Source organism: Festucalex cinctus, chromosome 9, assembly GCF_051991245.1.
Source record: "Festucalex cinctus isolate MCC-2025b chromosome 9, RoL_Fcin_1.0, whole genome shotgun sequence".
Classification (NCBI taxonomy): Eukaryota; Metazoa; Chordata; class Actinopteri; order Syngnathiformes; family Syngnathidae; genus Festucalex; species Festucalex cinctus.
Window position 1 is genome coordinate 25,162,603 of NC_135419.1, and position 22,326 is coordinate 25,184,928.

General features: G+C 41.4%; 1 protein-coding gene across 3 annotated transcripts in view; it reads right to left on the reverse strand.

Moving 5' to 3' along the window:
- LOC144025434 (uncharacterized) overlaps positions 1-22,326 on the reverse strand; it is a 59,575-nt gene that overhangs the window by 18,504 nt on the left and 18,745 nt on the right. The window contains exons 2-3 of one of the 3 annotated variants that reach the window (XR_013284861.1): positions 4,433-4,586; positions 1-1,301 (exon numbers count right to left, since the gene is read on the reverse strand). The exon at positions 1-1,301 is cut by the window's left edge and continues 326 nt beyond it. The exons of 1 other annotated variant lie outside the window; for it this stretch is intronic. The gene's annotated coding sequence lies outside the window, so the exon portion shown is untranslated. The remainder of the gene's footprint in view (positions 1,302-4,432; positions 4,587-22,326) is intronic. One more of the 3 variants, XR_013284859.1, reaches the window with a different exon arrangement.

Sequence of the window (22,326 nt, forward strand, 5' to 3'; positions counted from 1 at the left end):
TTTCAAACGCCATTATTCCGGTTTATATCAAAATAAATCTACTAAAAATCACATTTAAAATCATCCCTAAAGGCTCATGCATTAAATTAATTACCAAAGACTAAAACGAAGGACGTTTGCTACAATTATAGTTAGTTTTGTAAACATAAAATGTAGTTTCAGTTAGTTCTCGTTTTTTAAAAAGCATTTTCGTTTCTATTTTTTATTTTGTTAATAAAATTGTTTTTTCAGTTTTATTTCAGTTTATTATTTCAGTTTTAGTGAACTAAAATAACATTTAATGGCACCTGTTTTTCGATACCCTCCCTTTTTACTTTGACCATCTCCAAACATTTTTGTTTTTGTTAATTTATTTGAACTGAGTCAAATGCCATTTTTTAGCATATGCCGCGGGCCACTGAAAAATGGATGGCAGGCCGCAAATGGCCCCCGGGCCGTAGTGGACACTGCTGCTTTAATATGACATTGTATTTGTAACTGCACAGTATATATAATCTTCATACATACGTTTGACTGCTCAAATTTTACAGATGACATTTTTTTTGCATCTATTTTATTATATATTCTTACTTAATACTATAATTAGAATATTCACAAATATGCTTTTACTTTCATATCCCAGTGTCAGTGTTGTTTTCACAAGAGTAGGCTTACAGTAAAATTGCATTGTGGAGTTGGTCACTTTTTTTATTTTTTTTTATTTTATTTTTTTTACTCACGACTGCCATCTCTGGCCTAAAGTGTAACTGCAGCCTTTGTGCCAAGCTTGTACATGGTGCGCGCGTATGAGTATGTGTGTTCAAATAAACTCTTCTTTGTAAAAAAAATGTTTATTTATTTATTTATTTATTTATTTATTTATTTCAGTTTTCTTGAAATCTGACCTGGAGTTTAGGCTGTGCTTGAAGCCGGCCTCTTGGTTTTGTGTTTGTCAGCCCCCCAGTTTCTATACCAATAATGTCGTGATGCTAGCTAACACAACATTAAGATTTTAAATTCGACAATGCACCTCTATGTAATAAAATAAAAGAAATCATTGAGGAAGCAACATTGCCTTGCAACAGAAGCATGTAATGTGTTATCTGCTTTAACCTCTGCATCGCTTCTGGTAAATGTGGTAGATGTTTTTCTTGCTGGACTGCAGTGGATCTAAGAATACAAGTTATTGATTCCTTCCATTAATAAATGTATTACCTGAATGAAGTTCAGTCCAAGTCATTCTTCCCAAGAGCAACCTTTTAAAATACCTTGCAGTGTCTTCCTTGCTTCCAATTAGAGTAGAACAGAAGGGACTCCTTGGCCTGGCAGAATGATTAAATGATCTCCGCTTATGAACTATACATTATGAAAACAACCAAGGCAACAATTACTTTAATACTTGCAAAAGTTGAACATGGAAGTACCAATCCATTTGCATCTACTTCTTCTGTACAAAATATTAAATTGTGATTATTGCTTGAACTTTGTATATTGCAGGGTTGTTGTTTTTTTCAAATGAAATAATTTATACTATATGCACTAGGGATGTAACGATATCCAAATATCACGATTCGATATTATCATGAAATGAAGCTCACGATACGATAATTATCACGATATTGTGGGGAGGTTGGCAATATTTACAAAAGGTCACAATATTGTAAAAAAAAGAGCTCATACTAAACAAAGCACAATATTTTGCTTTTGTACATAACAGCAATACATATAAACTACCTTCAATCTCTAATAACACTTACTATTGAGGCACTTAATCGCTAATGCAAGCCCACATTGAGTTCCTCCACATATTGACTCGCTTCAAAGCATTTTACGCTCCCCTTCACCTGACAATTAGTGTATTTTAAACATAGAAGGGCTAAAGCAGGGGTGTCAAACTCATATTAGCTCAGGGGCCACATGGAGAAAAATATATTCGCAAGTGGGCCGGATCGGTAAAATTGTATATAATTTTTAAAACATTGCCATCAATTAGACGCAGATTTTCGCTAATGAGGGCTAGCCCTAAATTGCAGGGCTCATCTGTACAAATATTGTCCCAAAAAAATAACAAGAATGCAAATGGACGCGGCAACACTTTGCCCGTATGAGTTCCAACTTCCAGGCGTGTTATATCTCCCGAGTTTGCATAAACCTGTATATTGTTCACTGAATGCATTGTGTGCCGGGTGCCGTTAATGAAGTTATACGGACGTTAATCCCTATCCAATGTGTAGTTGAATGTGTGTCTTATTCAGCACGTTTGTGTTTGATTCATGTTTTTATTTTTTAAACAAACTAACTTTAAATTGTGTTTAAAATAACGACATTCAGAGCAATTCCATGTACAAGGTGCATTGCTCAACTGAGACTTACTTGTGTAGTTATTAATTTATAAGCTTTGATTGTGGCCGGCTGATTAATTGGACTGACATTACTTTTTTTTTTTTTAACTTTACAAAACTATCTCGCGGGCCGGATTAAACCCCATTGCGGGCCTGATCCGGCCCCCGGGCCTTATGTTTGACACCCCTGGGCTAAAGCATACCGAATGAAAATTAACCTGCACTAAAAAACTAGCCACCAGAGGGTACTATAACTGCCCAAATGGAAATTAACCTGACTTTTTTAACAGATGTGTAGCTTTTAAATATCGTGAACATGAAGACGACGATATTGTGGCAGTTTTGATATCACGATATTGCCGGTATCGTTACATCCCTAATATGCACATACAGTATAAAGGCCGCAAATAGACGGAGGTTGAAGGCCTCAACTATTGCTTTCTCACCAACCTTGGCCTTGCTGATGTGGGTTTGTTCTTGTGTTGTTACGATACCAATACTGGTATCGGCAGAGGCCCCGATACTGTACTAAAACAGTGTTATCGGTGACAACAAGTAACATGCCGATACCATTAATTCCAAGGCTAAGATAGGACTTTGGATGCAGCATCTCGTGTCTTGCTCGTGCACAACATTCACTGATATGTGACATGTTCACTGCATGCTGATCTAAGATATCCTATTGGCCCTTGAATGCTCTAAACCAGGGGTGTCCAAACTTTTTCATTTGAGGGCCACATACAGAAAATCACAAGGACGCAAGGGCCACGTAATGTTATGAAGAAAAATTGTGTTTAGTCCTTAAAAATTGTATTGTAATTTATTTGTACTTTTGCATATTTAAAAAAATGCTACAGTATATAAACCAATTTATTTGTAATATGGCAGTAGGGTTATTGTAGTTTTAGATTTTTTTTTTTATTATAGTTTTTTTATTTCGTTTTGTTTTTAATGGTAATAGTTTTAATTAGTTTTCAGGGTAGTTCTGTTAGTTTTTATTAGTTTTAGTTCTTTAATAAATGCTTAGTTTTAGTTTAGTTTGTTAGTTTCAGTATTAGTTTTATTTTATTATATTTTTTTTTAAATGTGTACTACTTGTGCACAATATTTAAAAAACACCAAACTTTCAAACGTCATTATTCCATTTTATATCAAAATAAATCTACTAAATATCACATTTAAAATCATCCCCAAAGGCTCATGCATTAAATTAATTACCAAAGACTAAAACAAAGGACATGTTTGCTATAATTATAGTTAGTTCAGTAAACATAAAATGTAGTTTCAGTTAGTTTTCGTTTTTTAAAAGGCATTTTCGTTTTTATTTTATTTTGTTAATGAAATTGTTTTTTGAATTTTAGTTTTATTTTGTTAGTTTCAGTTAACTAAAATAACCTTTAATGGCACCTGTTTTTCGACACCCTCCCTTCTTACTTTGACCATCTCCAAACATTTTTGTTTTGTTTATTTTATTTGATGCCATTGGATGCCATTGCCATTTGCAAATGCCATTTTTAGCATGCAAATGCCATTTTTAGCATGTCACGGGCCACTGGAAAATGGATGGTGGACCGCAAATGGCCCCCGGGCTATAGTTTGGACACCACTTCTCTAAACCAATGGCAGGGCAGCTTATTCATGTTCAGAAAAACAATCCTTAGCTATCAGTTTGGTACCGGCATCGGCCGATATTGGAAAGCTGGGTATCGGAATCGGGTATCGGGAGGAAAAAATGGCATCGGAACAACACTAGTTTGTTCCCCCAAACTCTGCCTCCACAGACTCTTTCAGGGGGATTGTGGAAATCCTGGAAGGTTTATGAAGGCCGCCATTTGCCCATCTCTGTGTTAGATTTAGTTAGCAGTTGTTAGTTTCTCTCGCTCAGATTTTGCTTGACCAACCACCAAAGCCATGTATTGCTTGGTCTTTTGGTACACTTCAACTGCTGAAGAAATCTCACTAGCTATCCCTGCTCGGTACAACTCTGTATTCTTCTTGATTGCCTCAATTCCCTCTGGCCATTGTTGTGTTCACTGGTTGTCATAGTGACAGGCACAGCAGTCTCAGTAGTAGAGATGAGTAATAACACATTCAAAATCAATGTCCCAAACCTGCTTCAGAATGTGGTAGATCCATGGGACTGACAACTGGTAACTGCTGCCAATGTGGGTGTTGAAATACCCTTAAGATAGATTGCCTTCAGCAACGGGTCTCCAAGATGGTCAAGTACTCTGTTCAGTGCATGAACATAAAATTGTTCTGGATCTGAAGATGAGAGGAGAAAAAAATGTTTATTCATCAGGGTTGACATTGAAATGTTGGTACAGACTAGAGGAACAACTGCCTGCTGCTTTTCCCCACAAGCAACTCCTATATAAAGCAAAGTACAGCTCCTCTCAATAAGTGGTTCCAATTAGACTTTTCACCGAGCTGATTGACTGGTTCGGGTGGTATTTTTGCATTTTATGCAAAATCAGTGATTATTTTGCCAGATTAATGACATCATTGATTGGCTTTGTGAAATAATACATAATGCATGTTACCTATATTTAATGTTTTTGAAGATTTTTTTTCCCCCCTCATACATTTCAATTGCCATCAATCACATGTGGGTTTTTGCTATTTCGTCGGTCAGGCCAGTCCCTACCCTGGCGAGTTGTGGTGATCAACTGTAGAGTAAATATAAAAGTTTGTTTGTTCCATCTTCTGAAAAATCGGTGATCTTTGTTGCAAACTTTTTTGTTGACAAATCCTGATCATGTAAAGCTAGGCCTGATCAGGCCCGCGGGCCGGATCAGGCCCGCAAAGGGGTTTAATCCGGCCCGCGAGATGACGTTGTAAAGTAAAAAAAACAAAAACAATTGTAATGTCGGACTAATTAATCAGTCGGCCACAATCAAAATATATAAAATTTGTAACTTCACAAGCAGTCCTTGTTCGGGGGAATCATCCTGGATGTCATTATTTTACACACAACTTAACGTTACGGTTTTATTATGATTATGATTATTATTATTATTATTTTGTTTTTTTTAATCATAGACCGACAAACGTGTTAGATACGACATAAATTCAATAACTGGTAACACAAATAGATATGACAAGGATTAGCGTCCTTATAACATCATTAACTGCGCCACACAATGCATTCTGGGAACAATATATATGCAAAACAGGTCGATTTAACACATCCAGGACTCCGTTGCATTTGCATTTGCATTATTTTTTTGGAAAAATATGATTACAGTTGAGCTCCATAATTTAGGGCTAGCACACAAATCGCGAAAATCTGTGCATAATTGACGGCAATCGTTTTTAAGTTATATACCATTATTTTACCGATGCGGCCCACTTGGTAATATATTTTCCTCTATGCGGCCCCTGAGCTAACATGAGTTTGACACCCCTGGTGTAAGGCCTAGTTCCTATGCTGTGTGCTGACGTAAATCTAAGTAGGAAGGATCCTGGCTGAAATGGTGTTATTCTATGTTCAGAGAATGACAAGTGGTAGCCATGCACTGATTAATGTACTGAACAAAATTGTCTGCATGCGCAAGCCATGAATGAATTTTGACTCAGATCTGAAATTCACAGAAGTGGATGAGGAAACATGATCCCCAAAACAGGATTGAGGTTACATGACCTGAACATCATTACATACAAAAGAAAAGTAACACACTTTGAAAATAAAGAAATAAATACAGAATGAGGCCCTATATGTTTTATTAAACAAAGCTATTTCCCATTATTGTCCCACGAGAGCACTGAAAGAAGCAGGAGTGCCTTCATTTATTCATTTTGTTGACCTTTGATGAGGCTTTCAGCAATGGGATTACACTGTGACAGTGTGATTAAGTGGAATCCAGAGTAGGGGGGGCAATCATCATACTATATAACATAATCTTTTGCATTTCTGTGTAACTGTTCAAAGCAGAGCATATCAGGTTGGAGCAATGCATTGTGTGTTTCTGTCCTGTCCAACTCATCATTGGCCTTCCTTTCCACTGTGGTCTAACACGTTTGTCACTGCTTATTTGCAGAGCGTCAATGCAGCCTATGAATATAACATTTGACAAAGGGTCTTGTTTTCCTGTTTCATCTGCCTTTGATTTGTCATCTTTTTCCTGTGCTGTTTGTTCTTTACATCCTGCTGTTTTAGTCTTCATTATTGCTTGCGTTTGTCTATGACACTCGTCCTTTGCTTGTTCTCAATGCACCAGTGCCACCCAGTGGTGTGGAAAGAGAATCCCCAACCAACCAAACTGCTACAAATAAACTTTTATAATGTTCAGATACATATAGCAGAAAATATACAGTAACACAACAGTGTTTGAGTTGTTCGTAATCTATATGACCACATTATGCAAATACATAAACATATTAGGCTTGTGTTACATGAGATGATGGTGTAATAACTTTTACAATATGTTCAGTGTGCACTCACATTTTAATGAGAATACCCTTGAACATCGCATGTCAACCACAAGATATTCAAAGTTGTTTTATAAGATCACATTCTATACTATATTATACATGATGATTTGTGGTGGATGCCATACAACAGGTTTCATACACTTTTTAGAAAGCAACTGTGCTGCCTTTGGTTTGAATTTGGAGGGGTTAAATAGTTATTTGGTTTAATCCAATGTTTTACTGCCACCTTGTGGTCGTTACAATACAGTGAAATAAGTTTATGACGTAGTTTGTTTTGCGACTCCATTTGGTACATGCACAGACGATACAGAGCACACGGACACGTTATTGCTGCTGAATAGTAGAGGTAAGATCTTACTAGGTAAGAAATTCGGGTCGGGTCGGGCCTAAAATGTCAATCATTACGTTCGGGTCGGGTCGGGCAGGTCTTCTCTCTCGCTGCCTTTTTTTTTTTTTTTTTTTATAAATAAATATGTTTATAAAAATGTATACTAAAACGATGTGTGGAATCCAGTATTTCTCCGCGTAATTAAGCGAGTCCGCATCAAGATCTCTCTTTCACTCTCTTTGTCTTGGCCTCTTATTCTGTGTTCCAACGTTAATTCGTTGTGCAAATGTATTTATCATGATCATAAAAATATGTCGATTATTTTAACCTTAAAAAATCTTGCGTTTTTTTCTGCCAAAATTACTATGGGATAAATTGAAATTTCGGGTTTGCTTCGGGCTCGGGCCTGCAAATCAAGTTAATTGGTTGGGCTCGGGCTGGGTCGGGCTTTAATGCCCGCGGACCTGAGTCGGGTCGGGCTGGATTTTTTAGGTTCGATCTTACCTCTACTGAATACTTCGTGATACGTTTCAGCCTTGGTGACTACATGTCTGTAAGTAATGGCCAATGACCTTTTAAATGCCCAAGGCTTATGTGTAGTATAATGAAGAACATCACGTTTTGCTTATTAGGCATTTTTGCTACATTTAGCCTGTAGCTATCATGTTTAGCTCATAGCTATCCAGGGTAGCTTGTGTTAGCTATTAGGACATGTATGTATATTATTTACATTACTGTACGTTCATTTATGCTTATTTGTGTGTTACAGTTTTCCAACTAAATGCAAATGACTTCACTAAAATACAAGAAAGACCAAACCTTGTGTGTTTATTGGAGGACATTTAACTGTTAGCTGGCTGTCGATCTGCGCACAAGTGAACGCGCTGCATTGGGCAGTACAGTAAAAAGACATTAATACAGCTGGCCGGAACACCAGGAAACAGTATTCTAATAATGAGTCTATGCTCGGGGAAAAATGTATCAGATGGAAAATGTACAAGACAAAGCTAGTGTAGCTAACCCGCTATTGGAGCTGTTTGAGGAAGCTATGGGGTTGCCTCAAGCATTTGATACAAAATCACAATTGTCTAGAGCATCCACCAAGACTTAACAATCCATGTCAACAGCTTCTTCTGCCACAAAAGCAAACGCCAAGGCAAAGGCAGCCAAAGCAGCTTTAGCTTATGCAGAAGAGGAGGCAGACATAATGCAACAAAGGTCTAACCTAGAAGCTACTATATTAAAACAAAGGGCCGATTATGTTTCCAAACTCCATTTATTAAATTGTCAAAGGGCTGCTGCTGCAGCTGAAGCTGAAGCGGCAGTATATGAGGAAGCTGAAGGTGGGGAGTTCATGCAAGCGCGATGCACTGAAGAGGAACGCATCAATGCAACCCAGCGCACCAGTGAATATGTACAACAGCAGTCTGAGTTGCTCCATGACCAGCCACCGAGACGTGTAGCTGAAACACAAGAAATTAAAATAAATAAACGTGTAACATACAACCCCACATCAGCCATCTTGCCCAATATGCAAACTACTGAACAACGAATCAAAAAAGAAATAAAACGAGAGCCAAGTGATGCACTTTCTCAAAGAGAGCCAAGGGATTCACTTCATCACAGCATTTGTTCTGCAGGTCCAGTCGGATAGCATCCACCTGAGATTCAGGGCGGACAAGACTTCGCAAGATATCTAATTCGTAAAGAGATCGTCAGTTCTGGTTTGGTCATGGAAGGCTTCTTTTCTGAGCGCTACCAAAGATCTTAACCTTTCTGCCAGAGAAGAGCTGGATTTGCTGACAAAGTGGCTTGGTGCCGAGTCGTCAAAGCAAGCTAAACGAATTTGTGCCGTACACATTCTCAATCCTGCTGCAGGAGTATACATGGTATGGCAACGTCTTGAAGAGTGTTATGGCAAGCCCGAAATCATTGAAGATGCTCTCCTCAAGAAAGTTGAACTATTTCCTAGGCTGAACAACAAAGTTAATGTCAAGTTGAGAGAACTTGGTGACATTCTACTCGAACTGGACGTGCTAAGGAAGATGGTGCATTGCCAGGCCTCACTTACTTGGACACAGTACGTGGCATCAAGAACATTGTAGAAAAGCTTCCCTATAACATCCAAGAGAAGTGGATAACATTTGGAAGTAAGTACAAGGAGGATTACAATAGGCGCTTTCACACCAAAAAGCCCAGGAACTTTGAGTTCATGGTAGAGTCAGTTCCGGGTCCGAAGAACTTGTGAGCGGCCCACGAGTTTGCGTTCACACGGCATGAAAGCAGGCAGGGTAGTTTATTCAAATGAGACTGATGACGTATGTCAGGGGAGGAAAAAAAACAGCACTGCCCCGCCTGTCCAGCAAGTGGCGGTACCGGTAAAACTGAATGACAAACAACCAGTGTGACGTTGAAAAACGCGACCTTTGACCCTCCATCGCCATTTGTTATGATACAAGGCATATCTTTTCGTTTTCCTTGTCATGTTGTACAGAGTTGTGTTTGCAGCAATTAGAACTTCACGGGAAAGGTTGATGAGAACCATTGGGACCCGCCGTATTACCACATCAAGATGAGAAATGGGCAGGACTTGCTCACTTGGAAAGACAGTCAAACCTGCAAGCACGAAGACGTGCACTGGTAAGGTTTAAACACACAATTATACGAAATTTATTTCACATCGGAATTAAGCTGTAACATGTAACGGAGCTCCCCTTGCAAGGTGGAGAACACGAAAAAAAAAATGAAGTTACAGAGTGTATTAGTGCCTTAAACACAACGTATGACTGGCGCGTTCAGTTGCACGTCTACTTGCGTGTGTCCCCGCGCGTCGGTCGTTTGTGGATATTTTGTCGTACTTTCTGCCATGAAAAGGGCAATCGCTGGAAACTGGTGTTTCCTGCCTAGTTCTCGTGCAATTCACGGCAAAATAGGGCTTGATGGCGAGTTGCTGTTCACGCTACGTATTTCATTTTTTTTTTTTTTATTTTTTTTTTTTTATTTTTTTTTTTTAAGAGCTCAGAATTGTTCATTCGGTAGTCTTACCGATTCAACGTCTTGTCATCATTGCTCTTTTTTTTTTTTTTTTTTTTTTTTTTTTTTTTTTTGTGTGTGTGTATGTGTGCGTGCGTTTGCGTGCGTGCGTTTGCGTGCGTGCGTGCGTTTGCGTGTGTGCGTTTGCGTGCGTGCGTGTGCGTGCGTGCAAATACTTATAAATTTATACTCATTCATTCACCTAAAACCTTATAAATATCCCATTACCCTTCGCCTTAACCAGGTACTTCAGAATCTTGCCAGAGTCGTGAGATTTAAATGGTCAGGAGACCAGAGAAAAGGTCAGAAAAAAAAAGAAATAAAGAGAAAAGAAAGGTAAATCAAAGTGACATCCAGCACCGACCAAACACTTCCTGCCTTCCCCATGATTACAAAATCAAAGTCTTACGCCAACCCCGGAAGCCTCTAAATTCCAGCAAATTTAGCGAGATCTCAAGAGCCCAGAGGAAAAACTAAAGAGAGGAAGGAGGGAAGGATCGATAAGGCAGAGTGAGATCAATAGAAGCCAGTACATCCAATCCATCAAAGTGAAGTCCAGCACCAACAAGACCCCTCCTGCGTGGTTACAAAACCGGAGTCTTATGCCAACCCCAGAAACCTCAAACTTCCAATAAATTGAGATCTCAAGTGACCAGAGGAAAAACTAAAGAGAGGAAGGAGGGAAGGATAGATAAAGCAAAGTGAGATCCACAGACACCAGCACCCACTGATTCAAGGGGCTGTGGGAGGGAGAGGCAACTTCTGTTTGAGTTTCAGTAGATGCTGGTGCGATGGATCTGGCATGCATAAGGACCACCACCAAAGAAAGAAGCCGTCAACCGCGGTCCAGCAAAGCGAGCACCCCCCCCCCCCCCCCCCCCCGGAATCCCCAGGCCGCGGCAGCACCAAGGCCACCCCCAAGCCACCCGAGCGGACACCGGTCGGCGAGCCGACCCAGACACCCGGAACACCCCCGCCCCAGCCCCGGCCCACACCCCCGAGCCCAAGGCCGCAGAACGAGGCCCAGCGGGCCCCCACAGCGCCCCACCGGTCCCCAGCCCCCATCCCCCCACGACCCCCCCGCACCCCACCCAAACCCGCCATCCACCACGACCCAGGCCCCACCACCCCCGACCCCCAAACCCCCGAACACACCCCGACCCCCAGCACCCAACCCCCCACCCACCCATACCTCCACCCCCCCCCAAACAAGCCGCCCCCCCCCGACGGCCGCCACCCCCCCCCGCGAACCCGGCCCCCCGCGAGAACCCCCCACCCCCCCCCGGAAACCGGCACCGGGCAGCAGCGCAGAGAGGGAAGATGTGCCCACCCCACCTCCAGCCGCGCGAGATTTGCACAGCGGCGGGAGGGGGGAAGCAGAGGAGGAAGCACCAGGGGAGAAGGCGGAACACCAGAACACCGAGCCCGGTGGGGAGAGGCCCCGGTCGTCACGCCAGAGTACAAGTGACACCTAACCCTGTTACTGAGTCCGCCAGCTCGCCGACTGGCGAGCTCTACCCTACACCGTGAATGTGGCCCCACCCAGTGTATATACAAGTGTGTGCGTGTGGTGCATTAAAATTGGGAGCAGGTGAGTCGGAGCAGAGGGAAAGATTTTCCCCTATTCCGACACACCCGTATCCCCCCCCAAAAAATGAATATGTATATGTGTGGTGCATTAAAAAAGGGAATGGAGGGACAAAGTGGTGGGGCAGGGACACAAATGGGGGGGACCACAGCGCTGCCAGGCACTGCAGTCCATCCCCTCTGATGGCTCCCCGCCCCAACTCACCCCTCCCCTTGGACGTGAGGTGCATTAAAATTGGAGGGGAGTTGAAGGGTGAAGACGGTGTTTCCACCCTTCCCCACCCCACCAAGAAATGTGTTGTGTGCCCTATGTGTATATTTACAAAGTGTATAGTGCAAGCTAGTGAAGTGAGTAAGAGGAGCGACCAGCGGGGCCTCACCCAACCCGGCGGGTGTAGGTGGCACGCCCGCCCCCCAGCACCCCCACCCCCTGCCGCCCCCCACCTCATCCACCCGGCACCACAATGGGCGGACAGCCAGCGCAGCAGGGCTACCGGACAGCCCACCGCCCACCGGAGCCCGCCCGGGGCGCCAGGAGTTATACCGGAGTGGGGCAGGCCCCAAACCCTCGCCCGGCCCCCGGAGCCCGACGCCCGGGCCGGGGAGGGAGCCCCAGGCCCAGGGAGAGGGAGGGGGAGGGGCCGCAGGGCAGACAGGGAAGGGGGGGGGGGGGCGGGGGAAGCGGGGAGAAGACGACAAGAAGGCGAAAGGGCGGCTGCAGGGCAGGAGGCGGGGGGGGAGAGGAGGAGGGAGGGCGACAAGGGAAAAGGGACCGGGAGGCAGAGGAGGATGGGCGGGAGGAGGCGAGGAGGGAGAGGCGACGGGGGGGAGGAAGGGGGAGGGGAGAGGGAACCACGGGGCACACCGGAGGCCCACCCACCCCGAACCGCGCCGCCGGGCACGGAGCAGCGGACTGCGCCGGGACGGCACCGCCCCGGGCACCAGGGGAAGCACCCCAACACCGCACCCCACAGGGGGCCCAGGGAGCGGCCAAGACGCAACCGCCACCGAGCAGACAACGGGGGGGGGGGGGGGCAGAACCACCCCCGCCCGACCACAGGGGACGGCGTCAAGAAAATTGACTAATTAGCATGCAGTAACACCAAGTGTTGATGCTTAGTGCCCACTAGAAATAGATCTTAAGGAGTTATTGAGTATAGTGTCGTATAGTGTGGTATGCTCGAGCCCACTAGCAGCAACTAGGTTCCTGACTATATAAAAATAAAAACAATCAGATACAAAATACCAAATACAGGAGCAGCGAAAACAGAAGTTGTAACGATGTGGTGGCTCTCGTTAACAGGCAGAATCTTGGCAGGATTAAGTTGCCAAATTGAGATTAAAATATTCTATGTACATAGACCATATTTGTTTAAATCTTGATACTTGATTTTTATTTAAGGCAGAGATTTTTTCCATTGAGATATAATTTATTAGTAAGTTTAACCAGTGGTCGATATTTAGAGATTGTTTATTTTTCCAATTGACAAGGATTATTTTTTTAGCAATAGTAAGGGCTATAAATATAGATTGAGATTGTTTACATGGTAGCTCAGTTATTGTTAAGTCACCTAGTAAACACAGTCTTGGAGATAAAGGAAGCCTACAGTTTAATATATCAGCGAGCTTTTCCAAGATTTTAGTCCAGAAATGCAGCACTGGAGTACATGACCATAAAGCATGAAGATAAGTATCGGCAGTGTTTTGTGAGCACTGGAGACAAATGTCGGAGTCAGAGAGTCCCATTTTTTTCATCATATATTGTGTAATATATGTTCTATGAAGTATCTTATATTGGATAAGTTGCAAATTTGTCTGTTTGGTCATTTTAAATACATTTTCACAGATTTGGGTCCAAAAGTCTGGTTCCGGAACTATAGACAAGTCTTTTTCCCATTTTAAAGTCGGTAAATACGTTTTATTTGTGTATAAAAATAACTTATATATTTTTGATATTTTCTTTATTGTTGTTGGAGAAAGCTTTATAATATCTTTAGCTAAGACAGGCAGTTGGAGCGTATCCTGAAGTGTTGGGATTTGTTTCTTAACCATATTTTTAACTTGCAGATAATGTAAGAAATTTCCCTTTTTTATTTCATATTTCTGGACCAAGTTTGTATACGATATAAACTTATTATCTGAGAAAAGATGATGAAGGTGTGTAATTCCTTTCTGCTCCCATAGGCTTAAATGGAACGACTGATTATTAAGTTGAAAGTCGGGGTTATGCCAAATGGGAGAGAGCCCACAGGGCGCCAATTGGGAGTTTGTAATTTCTAATGCCTTCCACCAGGCAGTCAGGGTGGCGGCTATCATTGGGTTTTTAAAACAATTATGTCGTCTTATTGATTTTGTAATAAAGAGTAAATCTGACAGTCTAAGATTATTACAATCCTTCTGCTCCAATTCCAACCAACAGTTAGTATCTCTGTTGGGTTGTGTCCATAGCACAAGATATTGTAGTTGATTAGCTAGATAATAGTACATAAAGTTTGGTGCCTCTAAACCTCCTTTAGATTTACTTTCCTGAAGAGTAGATAGACTAATTTTGGCTTTTTTTTTATTCCAATAGAATTTTATGATAGCAGAGTCCAGCGATTGGAACCAGTTAGACGTAGGTTTAAATGGAATCATTGAAAATAAATAATTAATCTTTGGTAAAACTTTCATTTTTATAGTAGCTATCCGTCCTATTAAAGAGATCGGAAGATTATTCCAGCGCTCCAGGTCACTACGGATACTATCCAATAATGGTGAAAAATTTAAAGAAGTTAATTCAGTTAACTTAGGTGAAATTTTAACACCTAAGTATTTTAAATTACCTGTAGGAAAGGAGTAGTGTGGATCCTGACTTGTAGGATTCCATGAATTTTCTGTAATAGGTAATAATGTTGATTTTGTCCAGTTAATAGAGTAATCTGATAAGTGAGAGAATTTAGTTATTAATTTAAATGCTTCCCCTAGCGAGATAGCAGGTTCTTCTAAATAGAGTAATATATCATCGGCATATAGATTAATTTTATGTTCTATTGTCCCGGAGTGGATTCCTTGGATCCGTCTATCCTGACGTATAGCTAATGCAAGCGGCTCAATAAATATAGCAAATAATAAAGGAGAAATTGGGCACCCTTGTCTTGTTCCCCTTTGTAAAGTAAAACTCTGTGATGTAATCCCATTAGTAGTAACTGTAGCTTTAGGAGAATCATATAATATTGAGACCCATTGAATGAATGACTCCCCGAAGCCGAATTTATTTAAGACAGCAAAGAGGAAGGACCAGTTAACTTTATCGAATGCTTTTTCTGCATCCAGCGAAATAACAACTGCCTTTTTATCATACCGCTGTGACATACTAATCAAGTTAAAGAGTCTCCTAATATTATTAGTAGAATGACGACCTTTAATAAAACCTGTTTGATCACTATGAATAATTGTCGAGATTACCGTCTCTAATCGAGATGCCAAGGCCTTAGCGATAATTTTAATATCGGTATTAATTAGTGATATCGGTCGGTAACTTGACGGGAGGGTAGGGTCTTTTTCTGGCTTTAATAAAAGTTTAATTGCTGCTATATTCATATCTTGACGTATATCACCTTTACTTTTAATTTCAGTTACTACTCTTAGAAATAATGGAGCAAACATTAACCAGAAATGTTTAAAAAATATAGCCGGAAAGCCGTCTGGACCAGGTGCTCTGCCATTAGGCATACTGTCTAAAGCACGATACAACTCATCTATAGTAAGCGGGGTATCGAGAATATCTTTATGTTCAATAGATAACTGAGGTATATTTAAGCTGTTTAGGAATTCCTCAATATATTCAGGGTTAGGTCTATTAATTTCTGTGTATAGATTTCGATAATAGTTATAAAAAATATGGTTAATTTCTTCTGGTGATTGTGTGCATTCACCATTTATATCTTTAATAGCCGTTATAAGAGATTTTTCCCGATTCCGTTGAAGTTGATTTGCCAGGAATTTACCTGATTTATTATTATGTTCAAAATTATTATATCTCAACTGTTGTATTATAAACTCTGTCTTTTTAGATAACATGTTATCTAACTGTATTTTTATATTCTGTAGTTCTATCCATATTTGATTATTTGGGTTTAATACATATTCATCCGTTAGTTGTTTAATTTTATCTTCCAGGTATTTTTCTAATTTTTGATCCTGTTTCTTTTTATAAGTTGAATATGATATAATTTTCCCTCTAATTACCGCTTTCCCTGCTTCCCAGAGAAGAGATGGAGATATATTTGGAGAGTCATTTATTTCCAAAAAATCTGCCCACTCCCTTCTAATAATTTTATCAAACTCTACGTCTTTCAGTAATGAGATGTTAAAACGCCATATCGGGGGAGGTTTAAAGGTAGAGTCAATTTGTAGAGTGAGGGAGACTGGTGCATGATCACTTATAATTATAGAATGTATTTTTATAGCAGTTTTATCAACAATAGAATTATTTGTAAGGAAAAAATCAATTCTTGAGAATGATCGGTGCACAGCAGAGAAGAAAGTAAATTCCTTCTTAGTTGGGTTTTGAAGTCTCCAGCCATCGCTGAGGCCAAAATCCTCCATATATTCATCTATTACTTTAGCGGATCGTAATCGCCTTGTATATATCGTATTATTAGAACGATCTATTAACGGGTTCAAGACCGTGTTAAAATCACCTCCAATAATAATAGTAGAATTTGTTGCTAAATCGAGTAACCGAGAGAAAAATTCATGGAAAAAATCAGGGTCATCATTATTTGGGGCATATAAATTACCAATTGTATATACTTTATTAAATATAGTTACCTGGATAATAATATATCGGCCCTCTAAATCTGTTACTATATTATTTAGAGTAAAGAATAAATTCTTATGTATAAGTATAGAGACACCTCTTTGTCTACTATTATAGGAGGCAGAGTAAACTTGACTAAAATTTTTATCTATAAATAATTTTTCTTCTGATTTTTGTAAGTGGGTTTCTTGTAGGAGACAAATATCTGCCTTAAATTTTGAGAGATGGTCTAAAATTTTTATTCTTTTTGCCTGGGAGCGAGCGCCACACACATTCCAGGAGACCAGAACTAATTTCTGCATACAAGCAATATAGACTCAGTCTTATGTATACATCTATATAAGCTGCTTATTAATATTAACATATTGTAGGATAGCAAAAGAGTAATTAGGCAATTTATATAATTTATATAAAGAGAGAGATAGCAAGTAGATAAGTACAATAGTGAAGAAACGTGGGGGGAAGTGAGTGTGAAGGAAATCTGTGGGGGATTCAACATAACAATACACCAGTAAATGGTGACCTAAGCGAGATTATTATTATTATTATTAATTTATTTTTTTTAAGAATATATTTCTATATTATTATTATTATTATTATTATTATTATTACTATATAGCCTATGCATAATATAAATTCATATTCTATTTCGTAACCCATTATCCATACATATACATACATATACATATACATATATATACATATATACACATATACATACACATACATATACATATACCTACGTCAAATAATCACACAATGCTCGGCTCTACCAATTGTCAGTTAGAACAGCCAAGGGGTCGAGGTTGGGTTTCGGAATAGCTGGCCGTCGATATATAATTTATCAACGACCATCGAAGTCCGTTTACCCTCCTGTCTATTTTGTTTCATGATAGGAAACAGTACTTTTCGCCGCTCGTTTATCTCTCTTGGGAATTGATCATTCATCCCGAAAGATGTCCCTTTGAGCTCCCGTCCTTTACTTTTTACCAATTCTTTATGTTTAAAATGTTCGAACTTAGCAATAATAGGACGGGGCTTATTGCCCTTACGAGCTCCGAGCCGGTGTACACGGTGAAAAGAGATATTATTTACCGTCTCCTGTGGGATCTTTAGCGATGATGTCATGAATTTTTTTATCTCACCCTCTGGATTATCTGGAGAATTTTCGGATATACCTGAGAATATTAGATTTTCCCGCATACTACGGGATTGAACATCTAAGACCGTTTCCTTTAGCATTTTATTTTCCTTTTTAATCGTCTCCAACTCGGCTGTGACAGCGACGAGAGAGGAGCGTAGCTCGGAGTTATCGCATTGGAGATCGCTTACCTGTTGGCTAACGAATTCCAAACTTGCCTTTAATTCTTTGACGTCCTCGCGGATAAGACAGAGGACGTCAAGTTTTTTATTTATGGAATCCAGCATACTCACCGATACGTCGGCGGTTGCTAAATCGTCCGTGTCTGTTGACGAGTCATTTTTCCTTTTTTTTTTCGAAGGATTATCCCGACTAGCCGCCGGCTCATCCATCGCGCAGCTATAAAAATGATCGTCAATAAAACGTTCGAGGTCGTCCACACTGGATAATATTTCCGATCTTTCTTAGAAAAGAAAAAAATCGAATTTATCTAATCATTAAATTCGGGTTTAATTAGAAATATAAAGCTAATTCTATTTTAGCAACAGAGCGCCGCCATGTTAGATTTTCCCAGTCTCGCTACCGGTCACGCGATAGTCACAGCATCTCGCGATAACATTATTTTTCTTACGTTTCAGTTTCCCTAGAACTGTTTATGAGTTGTTGTTGTTTTTTTGTTTTTTTTATGAGTTGTTAGGTGATGAGGCTAACAAGTTAAAACGTTTTAGTTACGTTGAATGCAGAGCTTTGTATTAAGGAAAAAAAACACACAAAAAAACGAAGTGGTTGTTTTGCTTTTAACAGTGAATAGTATGCCTAGCTTCCACACGTCCTTTTCACGAAGCTTTTCAATTTCGTCACTGAAAGCAGGGCTATTTCGGCGTTAGCTGCCTACAATACTTTTCGTTTACTAGGTTAATTGATTTAGGAATGATTTCACATTACATGGGCTCGGAGTTGCCCTGGATGCGTGACTTTGCCAAGCTTAATCTAACATGCTACGCTAACAGTTTAATGCTAGCGCGGTGTAAAAGCCACGTTGCGACCAAGCATCGACCTAAATAAATATATATACAAAGATGTGCATGAGGCAATTCTGTCTTACCTTCGTGTGTTAGCAAGGCTGTTGGCAATGAATCCTCGCACACTGCCGTGTCCTTGCACATTGCTTCCAGCATGGTGATTGCAGAGTCCTCCTTTGTACTATTGGTGGTACAACCCATCCGGTGGCCGAGAATGTCGTCCAGTCTTTCATACATTTATTAATTTTGCGGTCATTTCCACTGTGGTTGTTGTGGTCCTCGAGTTTCCTTTAGTCTTGTTGGAGTTTCTTTAGTTTTTCCCTCACCTGCTTTTGTGTGTGTAATGTTAACTCTGCTAGCTTCGCGGTTATTATCGTTTCTTGTTGGACTTTCGAAGTGCCGTTGGGTCTCCTCGTCCCATGTTTGCTCAGGAGAGCCTGTACTTCCTCGTCCGTCCACCTCTCGGTTTTTTAATCCTTCCATTGCCGAAATGTTTGAAGAAAAAGTCGTAGCGCCCGATAGAGTATAGTAAAGAAGAAATGGCGGCTTTACCGCGGGAAAAAAATAAATCATCTAACCAAAATGACACACCTCCTCATCCAGTCAACCAATCATAACACACTAGACAACACGCCCCCACCTTGTGTCGTTCAGGGTACACCCAAATACCCTCCTCATGCCTAGGAACTTAGGTAGTACCGTTCCGACCCCCCCAGACCCGGAACTGGTTTTGTGTGTGAACGCAAACTTTGGACAAACTCCCCCGGAACATATGGAAGTTCCATCATAAGTTCCTGCGGTGTGAAAGCGCCTAAATGTAGCCCTTCCTCCCTTTGCTGTCTTCTCTGAGTTTGTCCAGCGGCAGGCAAAAATAAAAAACGATCCCAGCTTCGGCGTATACACCTCAAGCAGCCAAGCCTCCCCTAAATGGGGAGAAAAACATGTTAAGCATAGCGGAAAAAATGTCTATTGCAGTACACAAGACAGACATTCCTACAGAGCCACCAAGTAACAAAACCAGACCTGGAATCAAATCATTAGTAGAACCGGATCGCCAGTGTCCAATACACAAAAAACCACACCCACTAAAAAAGTGCAAGCTCTTTAGAAACAAAACACTAGAAGAGCGCAAAACATACCTCAGAGAGAATCGCATATGTTACAAATGATGTGGATCAACAAAACACATAGTCAAAGACTGCAAGATGGTAGTGAAGTGTAACAACTATGGCCTATGGCCCAATCCACCCTCTAATTTTTTTTTTTAAAGGTTTGCTTCTTCTAAAGCAAATTCTCTGCAGTTGAATAAATATTCCACTGCCCAGACAGGATCTAAGCTTGGTTAGCTCTGCAGGTGGTCACCCAACCACCAACAAAGCTCTTTTGAAGCCGCTGACCAGGTGACAAAGGAATTTATGCGTCTGCCGAAGGAGTGTATTCAAGCCCGCCATCCCGGGGCCCGAGCAAATGGCTCCAATGATTTGGAATACACAAACGACTGATCAAAGGAATGTTCATGACCTCTTATCAATCACAAAGGATATTCTGGCGTCTCGCCCTTCCAGGGGGGCCCTCCTGGAACGTCTAGATGGAGCAACAGCACCGTCAAGTGGTGAAACTTGGAACTATCCTTAGTGACAATTCATACAAGCAACCGCATTTTTACACATTTATACCATGATAATTCTTGATAACTGAACTACGAATGATTCATGTTATATCTTTGTGTGTATGAACGTCCTATTTCATTTGTACTCCATAAGGAATGAAAGGTAAAAATAATTGGCGAGCACCTGGTGGCCGGGCCTGCGCCCATGAGGCCCGGCCGGGCACAGCCCGAAGAGGCAACGTGGGTGCCCCTTCCCACGGGCTCACCACCGGTCGGAGGGGCCAAAAGTTGACATTAATGTACCTATTTCATTTGTACTCCATAAGGAATGAAAGGTAATCAATATCTTTCAGTTCAGTCAAATTAGGCTCAAGTAGAAATTACCTCACAAATTGGTTTATGATGCATTAATTACGATGTGTTAAACGGGTTGTGTGGGGAAACTGATTTGCCAGACTGACCAAATTTAATGCCAAATTATTAATCCCTTTAACAGAAAGGGTGTGCCACCCCTTACTGAAGCCCCGCCCATAGACTTTAAAAAGACGAGGGGACCCCCTCGCTTGCCCTCTTCGAACTTCGCTCCTCCAACATCATCTTCCGACCGCTCTCTACCTGCAAGTTTCCCAGCCTGCTCCAGCTCTTTGTTCCAAGAAACTTGCCAACCACGTGGCCTCTTTTTTTCTGGCAGCAACCGTTGCCGAGAGCAGACACTCGCTCCACGCCACGCCAAAGCAGGTGCAAACTGCAACGCTGACCCCAAAGACTCTTTTACTCCTTTTTTTCTTGTTTTTTTCTTCACCATCGGTGATTGCCCGCCATCGGCGACCTTCGCGGCCCCGGGGTACACTTGCAACGTACCGCCGGACTCAAGGGTGTGCACCTAAGCCGCCCCGCACCTCACCTGCTAGTCGGTGGCGCCCCGCCGCGGTGCCAGCTCACCTCCAACGGCTGGCCTTCCCCGTACGCAGGCGCGTAGCGGACCGAGCTCCAACACCTGGAGTCGGACAGCTGTCCGGCAGAACCAACCTCGCCGGAGAATCAACCTCGCCGAGTTGCCGACCAATCAAGCCGCGCAACTACGTCAGCCCCCGAGCGGCTCCCTTGCTCATCCATGCGGAATACCCCCTTTTGATTTTCTTTCCTTTTGGAACGAACATTGACTATTTTTCCCCCTTTTTCACAAGACCTTTTTGCTCGTTCGACGCAAACGATTCTCGTAAGTGTGCGCTTGATTTCTAACCCGGCGTATCCACTGTGCGCAACTTACGTTTGAAACATATCACAGATCTGGCAGGTCAAATTTCTCTTTTCCCTGTTTCCTTATTCATTCGCATTCCTTCCTTATTTTCATTAGCTTTATTTTATTTCTTTTCTTCGGACGGTAGAATAGTTAGATAGGCAGTGTTTTGATACTGTAGTGTAGCAATCGTGAATAAATGTATGTTTTATCAACTCTATTCCGCCTAAATCATCTGTGTTTCCGAGTGGATTATTCTTCTTTTGTTAGTATAACGAACCACTGAATATCGAGTGTGGCGACTTTAGATTATAAATGACTGATGAAGGAAGGATTTTGGTGGTTGTTTGCTCCTGTTAACCCAAAGCAAAACCAACGTGGTGCTCCTAGAGGTTGTCGAGGTAAATATAATTTACCTCTGTAACGTCCAGATTATTAATTCGTCCAAAAGACGACCCAATTATCGCTACAGAAGTGTATGGAGTGCGACAGTGACAGACGCATTGCAGCTCTACATCCGGATCCGCCTTGTGAGGCCATACAGCATGCCGCAACCGACAAAGATGACAGCGGGGAGCAAAGTGAAAGCCCATCATCTTCAATAATCTCCAAGTGCACAGAGGTTTGTGGAAGTGAAAATGGTCCTCATTCATGCTCCAAAATCTGCTTGTTGAAGGCTTATCCTGCAGGTGAAAGAGAAAAGGCAATAAAACTATGCTGTACTGGATGAACAAAGCAACGAGTCGCTTGCAAAATCTGAATTCTTCAACATATTTGAAATTAATACCAACATAACCACATAGACACTGA